Source organism: Carassius gibelio, chromosome B23 (genome assembly GCF_023724105.1).
Source record: "Carassius gibelio isolate Cgi1373 ecotype wild population from Czech Republic chromosome B23, carGib1.2-hapl.c, whole genome shotgun sequence".
Taxonomy (NCBI): Eukaryota; Metazoa; Chordata; class Actinopteri; order Cypriniformes; family Cyprinidae; genus Carassius; species Carassius gibelio.
The window spans coordinates 592413-610090 of NC_068418.1; the positions used below are offsets into that span (position 1 = coordinate 592413).

The 17678-nt window shown below is 49.7% G+C and overlaps 1 long non-coding RNA gene, 9 other non-coding genes and 1 pseudogene across 10 annotated transcripts in view; 1 reads left to right on the top strand and 10 right to left on the bottom strand.

The window, feature by feature from the left end:
- LOC128011370 (uncharacterized) overlaps positions 1-17678 on the top strand; it is a 214116-nt gene that overhangs the window by 39601 nt on the left and 156837 nt on the right. The gene's annotated exons all lie outside the window — the stretch shown is intronic.
- LOC128012218 (U1 spliceosomal RNA) lies at positions 187-350 on the bottom strand. The gene has a single exon (XR_008182733.1). It is a non-coding gene; the product is annotated as a U1 spliceosomal RNA (small nuclear RNA).
- LOC128012458 (U2 spliceosomal RNA) lies at positions 725-915 on the bottom strand. Its single transcript, XR_008182981.1, has one exon. It is a non-coding gene; the product is annotated as a U2 spliceosomal RNA (small nuclear RNA).
- On the bottom strand, positions 2953-3116 carry LOC128012219 (U1 spliceosomal RNA). Its single transcript, XR_008182734.1, has one exon. It is a non-coding gene; the product is annotated as a U1 spliceosomal RNA (small nuclear RNA).
- On the bottom strand, positions 3491-3681 carry LOC128012634 (U2 spliceosomal RNA). The gene has a single exon (XR_008183157.1). It is a non-coding gene; the product is annotated as a U2 spliceosomal RNA (small nuclear RNA).
- Positions 5651-5814, bottom strand: LOC128012220 (U1 spliceosomal RNA). The gene has a single exon (XR_008182735.1). It is a non-coding gene; the product is annotated as a U1 spliceosomal RNA (small nuclear RNA).
- LOC128012459 (U2 spliceosomal RNA) lies at positions 6189-6379 on the bottom strand. Its single transcript, XR_008182982.1, has one exon. It is a non-coding gene; the product is annotated as a U2 spliceosomal RNA (small nuclear RNA).
- Positions 8349-8512, bottom strand: LOC128012221 (U1 spliceosomal RNA). Its single transcript, XR_008182736.1, has one exon. It is a non-coding gene; the product is annotated as a U1 spliceosomal RNA (small nuclear RNA).
- LOC128012460 (U2 spliceosomal RNA) lies at positions 8887-9077 on the bottom strand. Its single transcript, XR_008182983.1, has one exon. It is a non-coding gene; the product is annotated as a U2 spliceosomal RNA (small nuclear RNA).
- Positions 11115-11278, bottom strand: LOC128012222 (U1 spliceosomal RNA). The gene has a single exon (XR_008182737.1). It is a non-coding gene; the product is annotated as a U1 spliceosomal RNA (small nuclear RNA).
- Positions 11653-11828, bottom strand: LOC128012675 (uncharacterized; annotated as a pseudogene).

A 17678-nucleotide genomic window follows, 5' to 3' on the forward strand; every position in this document is an offset into this window, starting at 1 on the left:
TTCAAAGTAAGGTCTGCGCTATGTTCGAACTAAACTACCCACCAGGGTCTGATTTTTCAAGAGCGTAAGTGACTTTGTTTCACAGGCGCACAACACGTATCTCGCATGTGACAGAACTCCCCATTCTGAAATGGAAATAAATAAAAAACTGTAAAAACCTCTTCTGCTTTGTTTCACCAACAATTTCAGGGGAGAGCGCGAACGCAGTCCCCCACTACCATAAATTATGCAGTCGAGATTCCCGCATTTGGGGAATTCGCAGGGGTCAGCATGGCCGGAGTGCAATGGACAAGCCTCGCCCTGGGTGAACCGCCTTCTTGATCATGGTGTCTCCCCTGCCAGGTAAGTATGAAGGCCCAGGCGGTCAGCCAGAGGTCTGATTTGCATCTCTACCATCCTCACCAACGGTTAGCCCTCCGCCCCCGCTCCAGGAAAGGAAGGACGGGTGCCTTCCGTTACTGGCCTGGAAACTGCCAAGCTCATGGGCCGGTGCTTCCCAACGCCAGTTTTAGATGACTCTCTTTAAACAAACACACCTGATTCGATGCACCACCTCGTCTGTGAAAGACTTCAAGACCTCAGGTGGGTGCATCGTTAGTGGAAGAGTCCAAGACCCCAGGAGGACACATCAGGAAAAAAGTTTGCAATAAACCACAGCATCTGCAATGGCAGCTCTCATTCCTTGTTCTGCTATTCGACACAATAAATGGCAATCCCCAAAAAGGGAAAGCACACCGTTCCTGGAGACACTGCAATACCAGGCCGATGCATGGAGTGGATGGAGCAAGCCCCGGCTCCAGCTCCGTGATCTAAAAATCCATTTAATATGTAGTCCCCGGATGGGGGACGTATCAGATATTAAACTGATAAGAACAGATACTACACTTGATCTTAGCCAAAAGGCCGAGAAGCGATGCTGCTAAGACGCAGCAGGGAGGAAGCCGGACACGGCGATGCCCATCTCGGCTTTGGTAAGTTTTGGGAGACCTAAAAACGCTGGGGGATGGTGGTAGCCTCCCCTGTCTACAACGTCACCGGGCCTCGTCCCGATCGGCCTGACGGAAAGTACGGCATCGCTCGTTGGTCGCAGAGCCACGTGCCTTATGTCATCGGAATCCTTGGCTCGAGCCGAACGAGACGCAGGTCTCAGATTGGCTCGTCGCTCTGATGAAATTTTCGGGTATTTTGGATTTTGTCGAAAACCTTCTTTTGCAACCTAGCGCCAGGTATTTGGCCCAGTCCCACCCAAATCAGCACAGAAAGCTTCTCTGGAGTCTGACTGTCAATAATCATCCAAAAAAAGAGGAAATTTCCATTCACCTTGGCGAGGGGACCTCAAAACGTGCTAAGGTGGCGTGTCCGAGGTGGCTCGAATGGCTATAACTCCGGGAAGGAGTGAGATCCCTTCACCCAAATCGGCACACCTGTGCAGGGGCTCAGTCCGAGGCCAGGTGAAAAGGGGCGTGGCGACAGGCCAGTAGGTGGCGCCGTAAGCTGAAAAATAGGGAAAATGTAATGTAAAAAGACAATCAAACAAAGATGAAAACACCCGAAACACTGCGGGATCGTAGTACCCTCCCCTGTCTGCAACGTCACCGGGCCTTGTCCCGATCGGCCTGACGGTGGAACTGCAGCGACGGAAAGTACGGCATCGCTCGTAACTCCCAAACGGTTGGTCGCAGAGCCACGTGCCTTATGTCATCGGAATCCTTGGCTCGAGCCGAACGAGACGCAGGTCTCAGATTGGCTCGTCGCTCTGACGAAATTTTCGGGTATTTTGGATTTTGTCGAAAACCTTCTTTTGCAACCTAGCGCCAGGTATTTGGCCCAGTCCCACCCAAATCAGCACAGAAAGCTTCTCTGGAGTCTGACTGTCAATAATCATCCAAAAAAAGAGGAAATTTCCATTCACCTTGGCGAGGGGACCTCAAAACGTGCTAAGGTGGCGTGTCCGAGGTGGCTCGAATGGCTATAACTCCGGGAAGGAGTGAGATCCCTTCACCCAAATCGGCACACCTGTGCAGGGGCTCAGTCCGAGGCCAGGTGAAAAAGGGCGCGGCGACAGGCCACTAGGTGGCGCCGTAAGCTGAAAAATAGGGAAAATGTAATGTAAAAAGACAATCAAACAAAGATGAAAACACCCGAAACACTGCGGGATCGTAGTACCCTCCCCTGTCTGCAACGTCACCGGGCCTTGTCCCGATCGGCCTGACGGTGGAACTGCAGCGACGGAAAGTACGGCATCGCTCGTAACTCCCAAACGGTTGGTCGCAGAGCCACGTGCCTTATGTCATCGGAATCCTTGGCTCGAGCCGAACGAGACGCAGGTCTCAGATTGGCTCGTCGCTCTGACGAAATTTTCGGGTATTTTGGATTTTGTCGAAAACCTTCTTTTGCAACCTAGCGCCAGGTATTTGGCCCAGTCCCACCCAAATCAGCACAGAAAGCTTCTCTGGAGTCTGACTGTCAATAATCATCCAAAAAAAGAGGAAATTTCCATTCACCTTGGCGAGGGGACCTCAAAACGTGCTAAGGTGGCGTGTCCGAGGTGGCTCGAATGGCTATAACTCCGGGAAGGAGTGAGATCCCTTCACCCAAATCGGCACACATGTGCAGGGGCTCAGTCCGAGGCCAGGTGAAAAAGGGCGCGGCGACAGGCCACTAGGTGGCGCTGTAAGCGACAACAAAATTAATACGAATCGAAAAAAAGGACAAACAAACAACATGGAGACAGATACAGCTAGGCTGCAGTCAGTCCAATCTACTTTCAAAGTAAGGTCTGCGCTATGTTCGAACTAAACTACCCACCAGGGTCTGATTTTTCAAGAGCGTAAGTGACTTTGTTTCACAGGCGCACAACACGTATCTCGCATGTGACAGAACTCCCCATTCTGAAATGGAAATAAATAAAAAACTGTAAAAACCTCTTCTGCTTTGTTTCACCAACAATTTCAGGGGAGAGCGCGAACGCAGTCCCCCACTACCATAAATTATGCAGTCGAGATTCCCGCATTTGGGGAATTCGCAGGGGTCAGCATGGCCGGAGTGCAATGGACAAGCCTCGCCCTGGGTGAACCGCCTTCTTGATCATGGTGTCTCCCCTGCCAGGTAAGTATGAAGGCCCAGGCGGTCAGCCAGAGGTCTGATTTGCATCTCTACCATCCTCACCAACGGTTAGCCCTCCGCCCCCGCTCCAGGAAAGGAAGGACGGGTGCCTTCCGTTACTTGCCTGGAAACTGCCAAGCTCATGGGCCGGTGCTTCCCAACGCCAGTTTTAGATGACTCTCTTTAAACAAACACACCTGATTCGATGCACCACCTCGTCTGTGAAAGACTTCAAGACCTCAGGTGGGTGCATCGTTAGTGGAAGAGTCCAAGACCCCAGGAGGACACATCAGGAAAAAAGTTTGCAATAAACCACAGCATCTGCAATGGCAGCTCTCATTCCTTGTTCTGCTATTCGACACAATAAATGGCAATCCCCAAAAAGGGAAAGCACACCGTTCCTGGAGACACTGCAATACCAGGCCGATGCATGGATTGGATGGAGCAAGCCCCGGCTCCAGCTCCGTGATCTAAAAATCCATTTAATATGTAGTCCCCGGATGGGGGATGTATCAGATATTAAACTGATAAGAACAGATACTACACTTGATCTTAGCCAAAAGGCCGAGAAGCGATGCTGCTAAGACGCAGCAGGGAGGAAGCCGGACACGGCGATGCCCATCTCGGCTTTGGTAAGTTTTGGGAGACCTAAAAACGCTGGGGGATGGTGGTAGCCTCCCCTGTCTACAACGTCACCGGGCCTCGTCCCGATCGGCCTGACGGAAAGTACGGCATCGCTCGTAACTCCCAAACGGTTGGTCGCAGAGCCACGTGCCTTATGTCATCGGAATCCTTGGCTCGAGCCGAACGAGACGCATGTCTCAGATTGGCTCGTCGCTCTGACGAAATTTTCGGGTATTTTGGATTTTGTCGAAAACCTTCTTTTGCAACCTAGCGCCAGGTATTTGGCCCAGTCCCACCCAAATCAGCACAGAAAGCTTCTCTGGAGTCTGACTGTCAATAATCATCCAAAAAAAGAGGAAATTTCCATTCACCTTGGCGAGGGGACCTCAAAACGTGCTAAGGTGGCGTGTCCGAGGTGGCTCGAATGGCTATAACTCCGGGAAGGAGTGAGATCCCTTCACCCAAATCGGCACACCTGTGCAGGGGCTCAGTCCGAGGCCAGGTGAAAAGGGGCGTGGCGACAGGCCAGTAGGTGGCGCCGTAAGCTGAAAAATAGGGAAAATGTAATGTAAAAAGACAATCAAACAAAGATGAAAACACCCGAAACACTGCGGGATCGTAGTACCCTCCCCTGTCTGCAACGTCACCGGGCCTTGTCCCGATCGGCCTGACGGTGGAACTGCAGCGACGGAAAGTACGGCATCGCTCGTAACTCCCAAACGGTTGGTCGCAGAGCCACGTGCCTTATGTCATCGGAATCCTTGGCTCGAGCCGAACGAGACGCAGGTCTCAGATTGGCTCGTCGCTCTGACGAAATTTTCGGGTATTTTGGATTTTGTCGAAAACCTTCTTTTGCAACCTAGCGCCAGGTATTTGGCCCAGTCCCACCCAAATCAGCACAGAAAGCTTCTCTGGAGTCTGACTGTCAATAATCATCCAAAAAAAGAGGAAATTTCCATTCACCTTGGCGAGGGGACCTCAAAACGTGCTAAGGTGGCGTGTCCGAGGTGGCTCGAAAAGGGGCGTGGCGACAGGCCAGTAGGTGGCGCCGTAAGCTGAAAAATAGGGAAAATGTAATGTAAAAAGACAATCAAACAAAGATGAAAACACCCGAAACACTGCGGGATCGTAGTACCCTCCCCTGTCTGCAACGTCACCGGGCCTTGTCCCGATCGGCCTGACGGTGGAACTGCAGCGACGGAAAGTACGGCATCGCTCGTAACTCCCAAACGGTTGGTCGCAGAGCCACGTGCCTTATGTCATCGGAATCCTTGGCTCGAGCCGAACGAGACGCAGGTCTCAGATTGGCTCGTCGCTCTGACGAAATTTTCGGGTATTTTGGATTTTGTCGAAAACCTTCTTTTGCAACCTAGCGCCAGGTATTTGGCCCAGTCCCACCCAAATCAGCACAGAAAGCTTCTCTGGAGTCTGACTGTCAATAATCATCCAAAAAAAGAGGAAATTTCCATTCACCTTGGCGAGGGGACCTCAAAACGTGCTAAGGTGGCGTGTCCGAGGTGGCTCGAATGGCTATAACTCCGGGAAGGAGTGAGATCCCTTCACCCAAATCGGCACACATGTGCAGGGGCTCAGTCCGAGGCCAGGTGAAAAAGGGCGCGGCGACAGGCCACTAGGTGGCGCTGTAAGCGACAACAAAATTAATACGAATCGAAAAAAAGGACAAACAAACAACATGGAGACAGATACAGCTAGGCTGCAGTCAGTCCAATCTACTTTCAAAGTAAGGTCTGCGCTATGTTCGAACTAAACTACCCACCAGGGTCTGATTTTTCAAGAGCGTAAGTGACTTTGTTTCACAGGCGCACAACACGTATCTCGCATGTGACAGAACTCCCCATTCTGAAATGGAAATAAATAAAAAACTGTAAAAACCTCTTCTGCTTTGTTTCACCAACAATTTCAGGGGAGAGCGCGAACGCAGTCCCCCACTACCATAAATTATGCAGTCGAGATTCCCGCATTTGGGGAATTCGCAGGGGTCAGCATGGCCGGAGTGCAATGGACAAGCCTCGCCCTGGGTGAACCGCCTTCTTGATCATGGTGTCTCCCCTGCCAGGTAAGTATGAAGGCCCAGGCGGTCAGCCAGAGGTCTGATTTGCATCTCTACCATCCTCACCAACGGTTAGCCCTCCGCCCCCGCTCCAGGAAAGGAAGGACGGGTGCCTTCCGTTACTTGCCTGGAAACTGCCAAGCTCATGGGCCGGTGCTTCCCAACGCCAGTTTTAGATGACTCTCTTTAAACAAACACACCTGATTCGATGCACCACCTCGTCTGTGAAAGACTTCAAGACCTCAGGTGGGTGCATCGTTAGTGGAAGAGTCCAAGACCCCAGGAGGACACATCAGGAAAAAAGTTTGCAATAAACCACAGCATCTGCAATGGCAGCTCTCATTCCTTGTTCTGCTATTCGACACAATAAATGGCAATCCCCAAAAAGGGAAAGCACACCGTTCCTGGAGACACTGCAATACCAGGCCGATGCATGGAGTGGATGGAGCAAGCCCCGGCTCCAGCTCCGTGATCTAAAAATCCATTTAATATGTAGTCCCCGGATGGGGGACGTATCAGATATTAAACTGATAAGAACAGATACTACACTTGATCTTAGCCAAAAGGCCGAGAAGCGATGCTGCTAAGACGCAGCAGGGAGGAAGCCGGACACGGCGATGCCCATCTCGGCTTTGGTAAGTTTTGGGAGACCTAAAAACGCTGGGGGATGGTGGTAGCCTCCCCTGTCTACAACGTCACCGGGCCTCGTCCCGATCGGCCTGACGGAAAGTACGGCATCGCTCGTAACTCCCAAACGGTTGGTCGCAGAGCCACGTGCCTTATGTCATCGGAATCCTTGGCTCGAGCCGAACGAGACGCAGGTCTCAGATTGGCTCGTCGCTCTGACGAAATTTTCGGGTATTTTGGATTTTGTCGAAAACCTTCTTTTGCAACCTAGCGCCAGGTATTTGGCCCAGTCCCACCCAAATCAGCACAGAAAGCTTCTCTGGAGTCTGACTGTCAATAATCATCCAAAAAAAGAGGAAATTTCCATTCACCTTGGCGAGGGGACCTCAAAACGTGCTAAGGTGGCGTGTCCGAGGTGGCTCGAATGGCTATAACTCCGGGAAGGAGTGAGATCCCTTCACCCAAATCGGCACACCTGTGCAGGGGCTCAGTCCGAGGCCAGGTGAAAAGGGGCGTGGCGACAGGCCAGTAGGTGGCGCCGTAAGCTGAAAAATAGGGAAAATGTAATGTAAAAAGACAATCAAACAAAGATGAAAACACCCGAAACACTGCGGGATCGTAGTACCCTCCCCTGTCTGCAACGTCACCGGGCCTTGTCCCGATCGGCCTGACGGTGGAACTGCAGCGACGGAAAGTACGGCATCGCTCGTAACTCCCAAACGGTTGGTCGCAGAGCCACGTGCCTTATGTCATCGGAATCCTTGGCTCGAGCCGAACGAGACGCAGGTCTCAGATTGGCTCGTCGCTCTGACGAAATTTTCGGGTATTTTGGATTTTGTCGAAAACCTTCTTTTGCAACCTAGCGCCAGGTATTTGGCCCAGTCCCACCCAAATCAGCACAGAAAGCTTCTCTGGAGTCTGACTGTCAATAATCATCCAAAAAAAGAGGAAATTTCCATTCACCTTGGCGAGGGGACCTCAAAACGTGCTAAGGTGGCGTGTCCGAGGTGGCTCGAAAAGGGGCGTGGCGACAGGCCAGTAGGTGGCGCCGTAAGCTGAAAAATAGGGAAAATGTAATGTAAAAAGACAATCAAACAAAGATGAAAACACCCGAAACACTGCGGGATCGTAGTACCCTCCCCTGTCTGCAACGTCACCGGGCCTTGTCCCGATCGGCCTGACGGTGGAACTGCAGCGACGGAAAGTACGGCATCGCTCGTAACTCCCAAACGGTTGGTCGCAGAGCCACGTGCCTTATGTCATCGGAATCCTTGGCTCGAGCCGAACGAGACGCAGGTCTCAGATTGGCTCGTCGTTCTGACGAAATTTTCGGGTATTTTGGATTTTGTCGAAAACCTTCTTTTGCAACCTAGCGCCAGGTATTTGGCCCAGTCCCACCCAAATCAGCACAGAAAGCTTCTCTGGAGTCTGACTGTCAATAATCATCCAAAAAAAGAGGAAATTTCCATTCACCTTGGCGAGGGGACCTCAAAACGTGCTAAGGTGGCGTGTCCGAGGTGGCTCGAATGGCTATAACTCCGGGAAGGAGTGAGATCCCTTCACCCAAATCGGCACACATGTGCAGGGGCTCAGTCCGAGGCCAGGTGAAAAAGGGCGCGGCGACAGGCCACTAGGTGGCGCTGTAAGCGACAACAAAATTAATACGAATCGAAAAAAAGGACAAACAAACAACATGGAGACAGATACAGCTAGGCTGCAGTCAGTCCAATCTACTTTCAAAGTAAGGTCTGCGCTATGTTCGAACTAAACTACCCACCAGGGTCTGATTTTTCAAGAGCGTAAGTGACTTTGTTTCACAGGCGCACAACACGTATCTCGCATGTGACAGAACTCCCCATTCTGAAATGGAAATAAATAAAAAACTGTAAAAACCTCTTCTGCTTTGTTTCACCAACAATTTCAGGGGAGAGCGCGAACGCAGTCCCCCACTACCATAAATTATGCAGTCGAGATTCCCGCATTTGGGGAATTCGCAGGGGTCAGCATGGCCGGAGTGCAATGGACAAGCCTCGCCCTGGGTGAACCGCCTTCTTGATCATGGTGTCTCCCCTGCCAGGTAAGTATGAAGGCCCAGGCGGTCAGCCAGAGGTCTGATTTGCATCTCTACCATCCTCACCAACGGTTAGCCCTCCGCCCCCGCTCCAGGAAAGGAAGGACGGGTGCCTTCCGTTACTGGCCTGGAAACTGCCAAGCTCATGGGCCGGTGCTTCCCAACGCCAGTTTTAGATGACTCTCTTTAAACAAACACACCTGATTCGATGCACCACCTCGTCTGTGAAAGACTTCAAGACCTCAGGTGGGTGCATCGTTAGTGGAAGAGTCCAAGACCCCAGGAGGACACATCAGGAAAAAAGTTTGCAATAAACCACAGCATCTGCAATGGCAGCTCTCATTCCTTGTTCTGCTATTCGACACAATAAATGGCAATCCCCAAAAAGGGAAAGCACACCGTTCCTGGAGACACTGCAATACCAGGCCGATGCATGGAGTGGATGGAGCAAGCCCCGGCTCCAGCTCCGTGATCTAAAAATCCATTTAATATGTAGTCCCCGGATGGGGGACGTATCAGATATTAAACTGATAAGAACAGATACTACACTTGATCTTAGCCAAAAGGCCGAGAAGCGATGCTGCTAAGACGCAGCAGGGAGGAAGCCGGACACGGCGATGCCCATCTCGGCTTTGGTAAGTTTTGGGAGACCTAAAAACGCTGGGGGATGGTGGTAGCCTCCCCTGTCTACAACGTCACCGGGCCTCGTCCCGATCGGCCTGACGGAAAGTACGGCATCGCTCGTTGGTCGCAGAGCCACGTGCCTTATGTCATCGGAATCCTTGGCTCGAGCCGAACGAGACGCAGGTCTCAGATTGGCTCGTCGCTCTGATGAAATTTTCGGGTATTTTGGATTTTGTCGAAAACCTTCTTTTGCAACCTAGCGCCAGGTATTTGGCCCAGTCCCACCCAAATCAGCACAGAAAGCTTCTCTGGAGTCTGACTGTCAATAATCATCCAAAAAAAGAGGAAATTTCCATTCACCTTGGCGAGGGGACCTCAAAACGTGCTAAGGTGGCGTGTCCGAGGTGGCTCGAATGGCTATAACTCCGGGAAGGAGTGAGATCCCTTCACCCAAATCGGCACACCTGTGCAGGGGCTCAGTCCGAGGCCAGGTGAAAAGGGGCGTGGCGACAGGCCAGTAGGTGGCGCCGTAAGCTGAAAAATAGGGAAAATGTAATGTAAAAAGACAATCAAACAAAGATGAAAACACCCGAAACACTGCGGGATCGTAGTACCCTCCCCTGTCTGCAACGTCACCGGGCCTTGTCCCGATCGGCCTGACGGTGGAACTGCAGCGACGGAAAGTACGGCATCGCTCGTAACTCCCAAACGGTTGGTCGCAGAGCCACGTGCCTTATGTCATCGGAATCCTTGGCTCGAGCCGAACGAGACGCAGGTCTCAGATTGGCTCGTCGCTCTGACGAAATTTTCGGGTATTTTGGATTTTGTCGAAAACCTTCTTTTGCAACCTAGCGCCAGGTATTTGGCCCAGTCCCACCCAAATCAGCACAGAAAGCTTCTCTGGAGTCTGACTGTCAATAATCATCCAAAAAAAGAGGAAATTTCCATTCACCTTGGCGAGGGGACCTCAAAACGTGCTAAGGTGGCGTGTCCGAGGTGGCTCGAATGGCTATAACTCCGGGAAGGAGTGAGATCCCTTCACCCAAATCGGCACACCTGTGCAGGGGCTCAGTCCGAGGCCAGGTGAAAAAGGGCGCGGCGACAGGCCACTAGGTGGCGCCGTAAGCTGAAAAATAGGGAAAATGTAATGTAAAAAGACAATCAAACAAAGATGAAAACACCCGAAACACTGCGGGATCGTAGTACCCTCCCCTGTCTGCAACGTCACCGGGCCTTGTCCCGATCGGCCTGACGGTGGAACTGCAGCGACGGAAAGTACGGCATCGCTCGTAACTCCCAAACGGTTGGTCGCAGAGCCACGTGCCTTATGTCATCGGAATCCTTGGCTCGAGCCGAACGAGACGCAGGTCTCAGATTGGCTCGTCGCTCTGACGAAATTTTCGGGTATTTTGGATTTTGTCGAAAACCTTCTTTTGCAACCTAGCGCCAGGTATTTGGCCCAGTCCCACCCAAATCAGCACAGAAAGCTTCTCTGGAGTCTGACTGTCAATAATCATCCAAAAAAAGAGGAAATTTCCATTCACCTTGGCGAGGGGACCTCAAAACGTGCTAAGGTGGCGTGTCCGAGGTGGCTCGAATGGCTATAACTCCGGGAAGGAGTGAGATCCCTTCACCCAAATCGGCACACATGTGCAGGGGCTCAGTCCGAGGCCAGGTGAAAAAGGGCGCGGCGACAGGCCACTAGGTGGCGCTGTAAGCGACAACAAAATTAATACGAATCGAAAAAAAGGACAAACAAACAACATGGAGACAGATACAGCTAGGCTGCAGTCAGTCCAATCTACTTTCAAAGTAAGGTCTGCGCTATGTTCGAACTAAACTACCCACCAGGGTCTGATTTTTCAAGAGCGTAAGTGACTTTGTTTCACAGGCGCACAACACGTATCTCGCATGTGACAGAACTCCCCATTCTGAAATGGAAATAAATAAAAAACTGTAAAAACCTCTTCTGCTTTGTTTCACCAACAATTTCAGGGGAGAGCGCGAACGCAGTCCCCCACTACCATAAATTATGCAGTCGAGATTCCCGCATTTGGGGAATTCGCAGGGGTCAGCATGGCCGGAGTGCAATGGACAAGCCTCGCCCTGGGTGAACCGCCTTCTTGATCATGGTGTCTCCCCTGCCAGGTAAGTATGAAGGCCCAGGCGGTCAGCCAGAGGTCTGATTTGCATCTCTACCATCCTCACCAACGGTTAGCCCTCCGCCCCCGCTCCAGGAAAGGAAGGACGGGTGCCTTCCGTTACTTGCCTGGAAACTGCCAAGCTCATGGGCCGGTGCTTCCCAACGCCAGTTTTAGATGACTCTCTTTAAACAAACACACCTGATTCGATGCACCACCTCGTCTGTGAAAGACTTCAAGACCTCAGGTGGGTGCATCGTTAGTGGAAGAGTCCAAGACCCCAGGAGGACACATCAGGAAAAAAGTTTGCAATAAACCACAGCATCTGCAATGGCAGCTCTCATTCCTTGTTCTGCTATTCGACACAATAAATGGCAATCCCCAAAAAGGGAAAGCACACCGTTCCTGGAGACACTGCAATACCAGGCCGATGCATGGAGTGGATGGAGCAAGCCCCGGCTCCAGCTCCGTGATCTAAAAATCCATTTAATATGTAGTCCCCGGATGGGGGATGTATCAGATATTAAACTGATAAGAACAGATTTTTTTCTTTCGAAAAAGTTTTATTGTCACCATTTACATTTTTTCCATTTGCATTTTTTCTTTTTCACACAACATTTTCTTTTTAATCACACATTAAAACAAGCAATATAATATATAATAAATACACATGGTAAAATGAAAGAAAACAATCATTTTTAAAAAGCATTTGATTAAAACCACAGTGTTTTGCTTGTTTTTAAAAGTCCATTATTGAGGTGTGTTTAAAAGGTGCGGTCAGTTCCAAAAGTAAAATACAAATTTTTAAAAAAAACAAACAAGCCTCGTATATATATGTTAATAAAACCTCTTTCATAATAAAACAATAAAAAACACCAATTAAAAATCATCTATTGTGCAAGACCGGGGGTGAGTCCTTATCAAGTGGGTCATCACCCCACTCTCCAGAACAGGGACATGAGATGCTACTTTATGGACTCAGCGGAGATCCCCTCTCCTCCGGCCCGCTGGCCCGCTGTTCCCGTAGCCAGAGTGGTGAGGGTGCATCTACGGGCGGCCAGGGTCGGTGCCTGCCGGGACCCTCTCCGTGCGACCCCGGCCCCCCCGTCCGAATATCGTCGTCCGGTACCCCTGCAGCATTGATGTTACCTTTAGCTCGCATGCATGGAGGGTTACCGTAACGCGCTTCCCCACCAGCAGGTTTCTGGTGGCCCAGATGGCATCCTTGATGACGTTGAGGGTGAGCCAGAGCGAGGTAAATTTCTGTGCCGTCAAGTCCTTCAAGCCCCGGCCCACCCCAAGGATGGCGAGCTGGTACCCGAACTGGGCCCCACCCGCTGGTAGGCACGGGAAATACAGGGGGCCGGTCTTGGCCCACAGGTCCCGCGCAGTGCTGCACTCCCAGAGCAGGTGGTGGACGGTCTCTGGGGAATTGCAGCCGGACAGCGGGCAGATGGGGTTTTTGGCCATGCCTCTGGAGTGCATAACCGCCCTGACCGGGAGGATCTCATGAGCCACCATCCACGATAAGTCCTTGTGCCTGTTCTGGAGAGCGGGGTGAGCCGCGTTCCGCCAAACTTGTTTGGCCTCACTTGGTGTGAGGCCCGGAACTGGACTCACCGGTTCCCGGTCCTGCACAACCGAGATGAGAGACTTGTGTTGAGTTAAAATGGTGACATCTTCACTCTCTAAAAGGTATTTCTTTAAAAACTTTTTTATAAAACTGTACTCTTTGGGCAAGTTAAAAGACACTGGGGTTTTCAAGTCCACTGGTAAAATTTTCAGTGTTCGTAGGTAAGACCCCATCCAAAATCGCGCCATTGCAGCCGTCTTGTTTTCTTTGGATGGGGTCGTGGCATAACTAATGTGCAGGGCGGTGAAGCGGCTGCCTAAAAACAGGTGGGGGTCTGGGAGGCCTTTTCCACCGTTCTCCGGCCTTTTCTTGATGGTCTCCCTCTTCAGGCGCTCCCACTTGGACCCCCACAGGAAGTAAAACACCGCCCTCTCCAGTTTCCCCAGGAACCACCGAGGGGGGCTAAAAACAGAACAGACAAGTAAAATCAGAGGTAAAATCACAGATTTAAAAATTAAAACCTTGCCTTCCATCGTCATCTGTCTTAGTCCCCAAAACCCCAGTCTTTTCCTAACTTTCCCTAACAAGTCAGTCCAGTTTTCCCGTCCACCCCCGTCTTTATCAAATTTAACGCCTAAAATCTTAAAATCGTTGTCTTTAAAAACCAAATCAAGTCCTCCTGTGTCCACGTCTCCCCACGGCCCGAAGAGCTGGGCCTCGGACTTGTTTCTATTGAGTTTGGCGCCCGAGGCCCGACCGTACCAGTCAGTCAAGTCCAGTGCTCTTCGTATTGATAAAACGTCTGTGGCTAAAAGAGTTACGTCGTCCATATATAAAACACAGGTCGCCGTCAGTCCCCCCGTCCCAGGAACGTCCAGTCCTTTGATCCATTTGTCCCTTCTCAAGATCTGTGCCAGTGGCTCGATGCAAGCCACATACAGAAGAGGAGATAAAGGACATCCCTGACGGACACCACTGTGTATGTTCACAGCTTTGGAAAGATGCCCATTTATTAGAATTTTGCTGACTATTCCCTTGTACAGCAGTCCCACCCAGGCTATAAACCTCTTTGGAAACCCCATTTTCTCCAGAACCTGGAAGAGGTACTGCTGCGAGACTCGATCAAATGCTTTTTCAAAATCTAAATTTAGGACTACTAGCCGAATATTTCTGTCTCTCGCGTAACAGATGGTGTCTCTAATCAGCACTAGGTTGTCTGTTATCTTTCTTCCGGGCACAGAACAAGCTTGATCCGGGTGAATCACGTCCTCTAAAACAGTTGACATGCGTGTTGCTAAAACTTTGCTAAAAAGTTTATAATCGAAATTTAAAAGTGTTATGGGTCTCCAGTTTTTTAAGTCAGTCCGGTCACCTTTTTTGTGAAGTAAAGAAACTATCCCTATTCTAAAACTGTCTGGAAGTCTGTCGAGGGTCTCAAACTCTTTAAAAACTGTCAAAAGCTCTTGTCCTAAAATGTCCCAAAATGTTAGATAAAACTCCAGGGGAAGTCCATCCACTCCTGGGGACTTCCCCCTTTTAAAACCTCCAAGAGCTTTTTGGGTTTCTAAAATGTTCAAATCTTGGGCTAAAATCTCATTTTGACAGTCGACCCTTTTCTCAACAAAATTTAAAACTTCTTTTACGGTGTCTGAGTGTACCTTTTTAAAACTATATAAAGCCCCATAAAATTTTTCCACATCCTCTAAAATCTCTTTTGTTGTGTTAACCTCCCTATCCCCTGTTTTAACCCTGGTTAACCCCCCACCCCTTGTTATTATTTTCTTAAAAAAATATCTGGTACACTTTTCCCCTTCTTCAATTTCTCTCTCTTTGCTTCTTAAAAGGACCCCTTTACTTTCTATATTGGCTAAAACTGACATTTCCTTTTTTACATCCTGGATTTCAGTGTTAAAATCAAAACCATTATTTAAAAGATTAAAATACCTTTGTAGTCTTTTTTGCAACCCCAACATGCATTTCTTTTCCCTACTCTTCTTTTCTTTCCCTATCTTTCTAAAAAACTGTCTCGTCCGGTCCTTTACCATCTCCCACCACTGTGCACGTGTATCATAAAAGTCTTGGAGGGTCTGCCATTGGCTGAACTGTTCCCTATATTCTAAAATTACATTCTTGTCTTCCAACAGGGAACAGTTCAGCTTCCACAGCCCTCCCCCTACCGTCACACCCATGGGCAGTGAAAGGGTGCAAGACAGCATCATGTGATCAGAGAAAAAAAGGGGGGTTAATGTAGCATCGGTTGGCGGGCAGTCCCTTGTAAACACGTAGTCGATTCGAGAGGCTTTGGTACCGTCACCACTGAACCAGGTGAAGCCCTCCTCTCTTTGATGCAAAATTTTAAAACAGTCGACTAAATTAAAATCTCTGACTAAACCCTGCAATAAAACCGACGTTTTGTCCACTCTGAAATCCTCCCCTACCCTTTTCCTGTCTGTTTTAGATAAAACACAATTAAAATCCCCTGCTACCATTAGGGGAGCCCTACCTAGCATGTGGGGTTGCAAGTCTTCTAAAAGCTCATATCTTTCGTTCTTTTCCGTAAAACCATATACATTAAGAACATTAAAATCCCTGTCTAAAAAGGTCAGATTTACTAAAAGTGCCCGGCCTTGCCTCACCACAGTGCTGCCCTTCACCAAGATGTTAGGATTATTAATTAAAACCGCAACTCCGTCGTTTTTGTTAAAATTTGATCCGCTCCATATGGAGGCTCCTGCGGACCATAGCTCTTCCATTTTTGTGTACCTAGTTAAAAAGGGCAGAGAACACTCTTGTAATAAAAACAAATCTGACTTAAAAGATTTTAAAAGGGACAAAATACTCTGTGCTCTAATGGTGGACCTCACACTTCTGACATTGATAGTAGAGATGGTGAGGGCCATGAGCAGTAGGGTAAAAAAGGTATGAGGCATTTAAAACAGAAGACAATAAAAAGACTACAAAAATATGATTAAAATCATGTTACATCTTGTAGCATTTGTCTTTCCTTTTCCCCAGATGAGCTGAGGTCAGGAGGGCAAATGCCTGTCGCTTCAGAGGCCACAGAGGGAACCTCTTGTGGCTCCTTTGGCGTTGATGCTGTTAGCTTAATGTGCAAAAAGGAAACCTCATTTGGGGACTCTAGGGGCCACATGCGCTCCAGATCTACCGAGTCGGAACTATCGAGCTTATATGCTGCCCTAGATTTTTTCTCCTCCGTTACAATCAGAGGAGACCCCGCAGGCCTTTTTTGCACCTGAGCATTAGGGAGTGAACACTGTGTCTCACTCCCGGTGGATTCTTCCACCCCATCCGAAACTGTTACCAGTGACTCTTCCTCACTTTCCTCTCCTTCCATTACCATTTCCTGTTCCGTTGCCTCCGCCCCTGTGGCCGCCCCACTTCCTCCTTCCTGCCCAATCCCTGAGGCCGGCTGGGAATTTGAAATTCCCGCCAAAACCTCAGGGACCGCCTCCTCTCTCCTTTGTTCCTTTGTTTGTTGCCCATGTGGGGCGGCCATTTTTAGCTTGTTGGCAAAACTTTTAGGGCAGTCTCTGTAGAGATGGTTTGTTTCTCCACAAAGATTGCACCGTCTGCCATTGGTACAGTCATCAAAACTGTGACCAATTTCTCTACACTTCCCACAGATTAACTCTTGGCATGCTTCAGCTAGATGACCAAACCTTGCACACTTTCTGCAGAGTTTGGGCATTCCTTGATAATGTATGTAGCCTCTGTTCTCTCCGAGCACAATCATGGAAGGCAGATGCTTCAGGCCCTGGTAGCCCCCAGCGTCTTCCCATTGTTTAATGGGAATTCGCCAGGAGCATGTCCAAATGCCATCTTCATCTAACACTTTGACAGGCTGGCCTCGAACAGTGCAAAATCTACCCAACCAAACACAAATATCATCTCCAGTCACGGTTTCATTGAACATCCTGACAATCACAGTTTTAAGTGTGTTATCAGAAAGTTTCTCAACAGTGAACATGGAGAACTGGGCTTTAACTGATTCAAACCTTTGCCAAAAGTCATTAAGTAGGGAAGCGGTTTTAAAACTAACATCAAATCCTTTGTTCAAGGGCAGAGTCATCAAACAATTCAGGTCGTCACATTTAAAAGCTAGGGTCTTTTGGATCAGCTTCCTGGAAAAGTCCATACGGGACATTCCCAGGAGCTTCCCCTCACCCTGCCTGAATAAAAAACGCACGCTGTGGTGCCTCCGCACGCCGGCACGGGCAGCCGACATGATGGAGGCACCAACAGCCTAAAAACTTAAAACAACAATAAATACAACAATAAATAACAAAATAAATAATTAAAAGACCTCACCTTAAAACTTGTTGGAGCCCGAAGCAGCAGAGTTCAATATACCTCTCAAAGTTGTGTGACTCAAGATATGAAACGATCTCGAGTCAGGAAACCTCCAAGAGGCGATCGCAGTCTCAACCGTCCGACAAGATACTTGATCTTAGCCAAAAGGCCGAGAAGCGATGCTGCTAAGACGCAGCAGGGAGGAAGCCGGACACGGCGATGCCCATCTCGGCTTTGGTAAGTTTTGGGAGACCTAAAAACGCTGGGGGATGGTGGTAGCCTCCCCTGTCTACAACGTCACCGGGCCTCGTCCCGATCGGCCTGACGGAAAGTACGGCATCGCTCGTAACTCCCAAACGGTTGGTCGCAGAGCCACGTGCCTTATGTCATCGGAATCCTTGGCTCGAGCCGAACGAGACGCAGGTCTCAGATTGGCTCGTCGCTCTGACGAAATTTTCGGGTATTTTGGATTTTGTCGAAAACCTTCTTTTGCAACCTAGCGCCAGGTATTTGGCCCAGTCCCACCCAAAT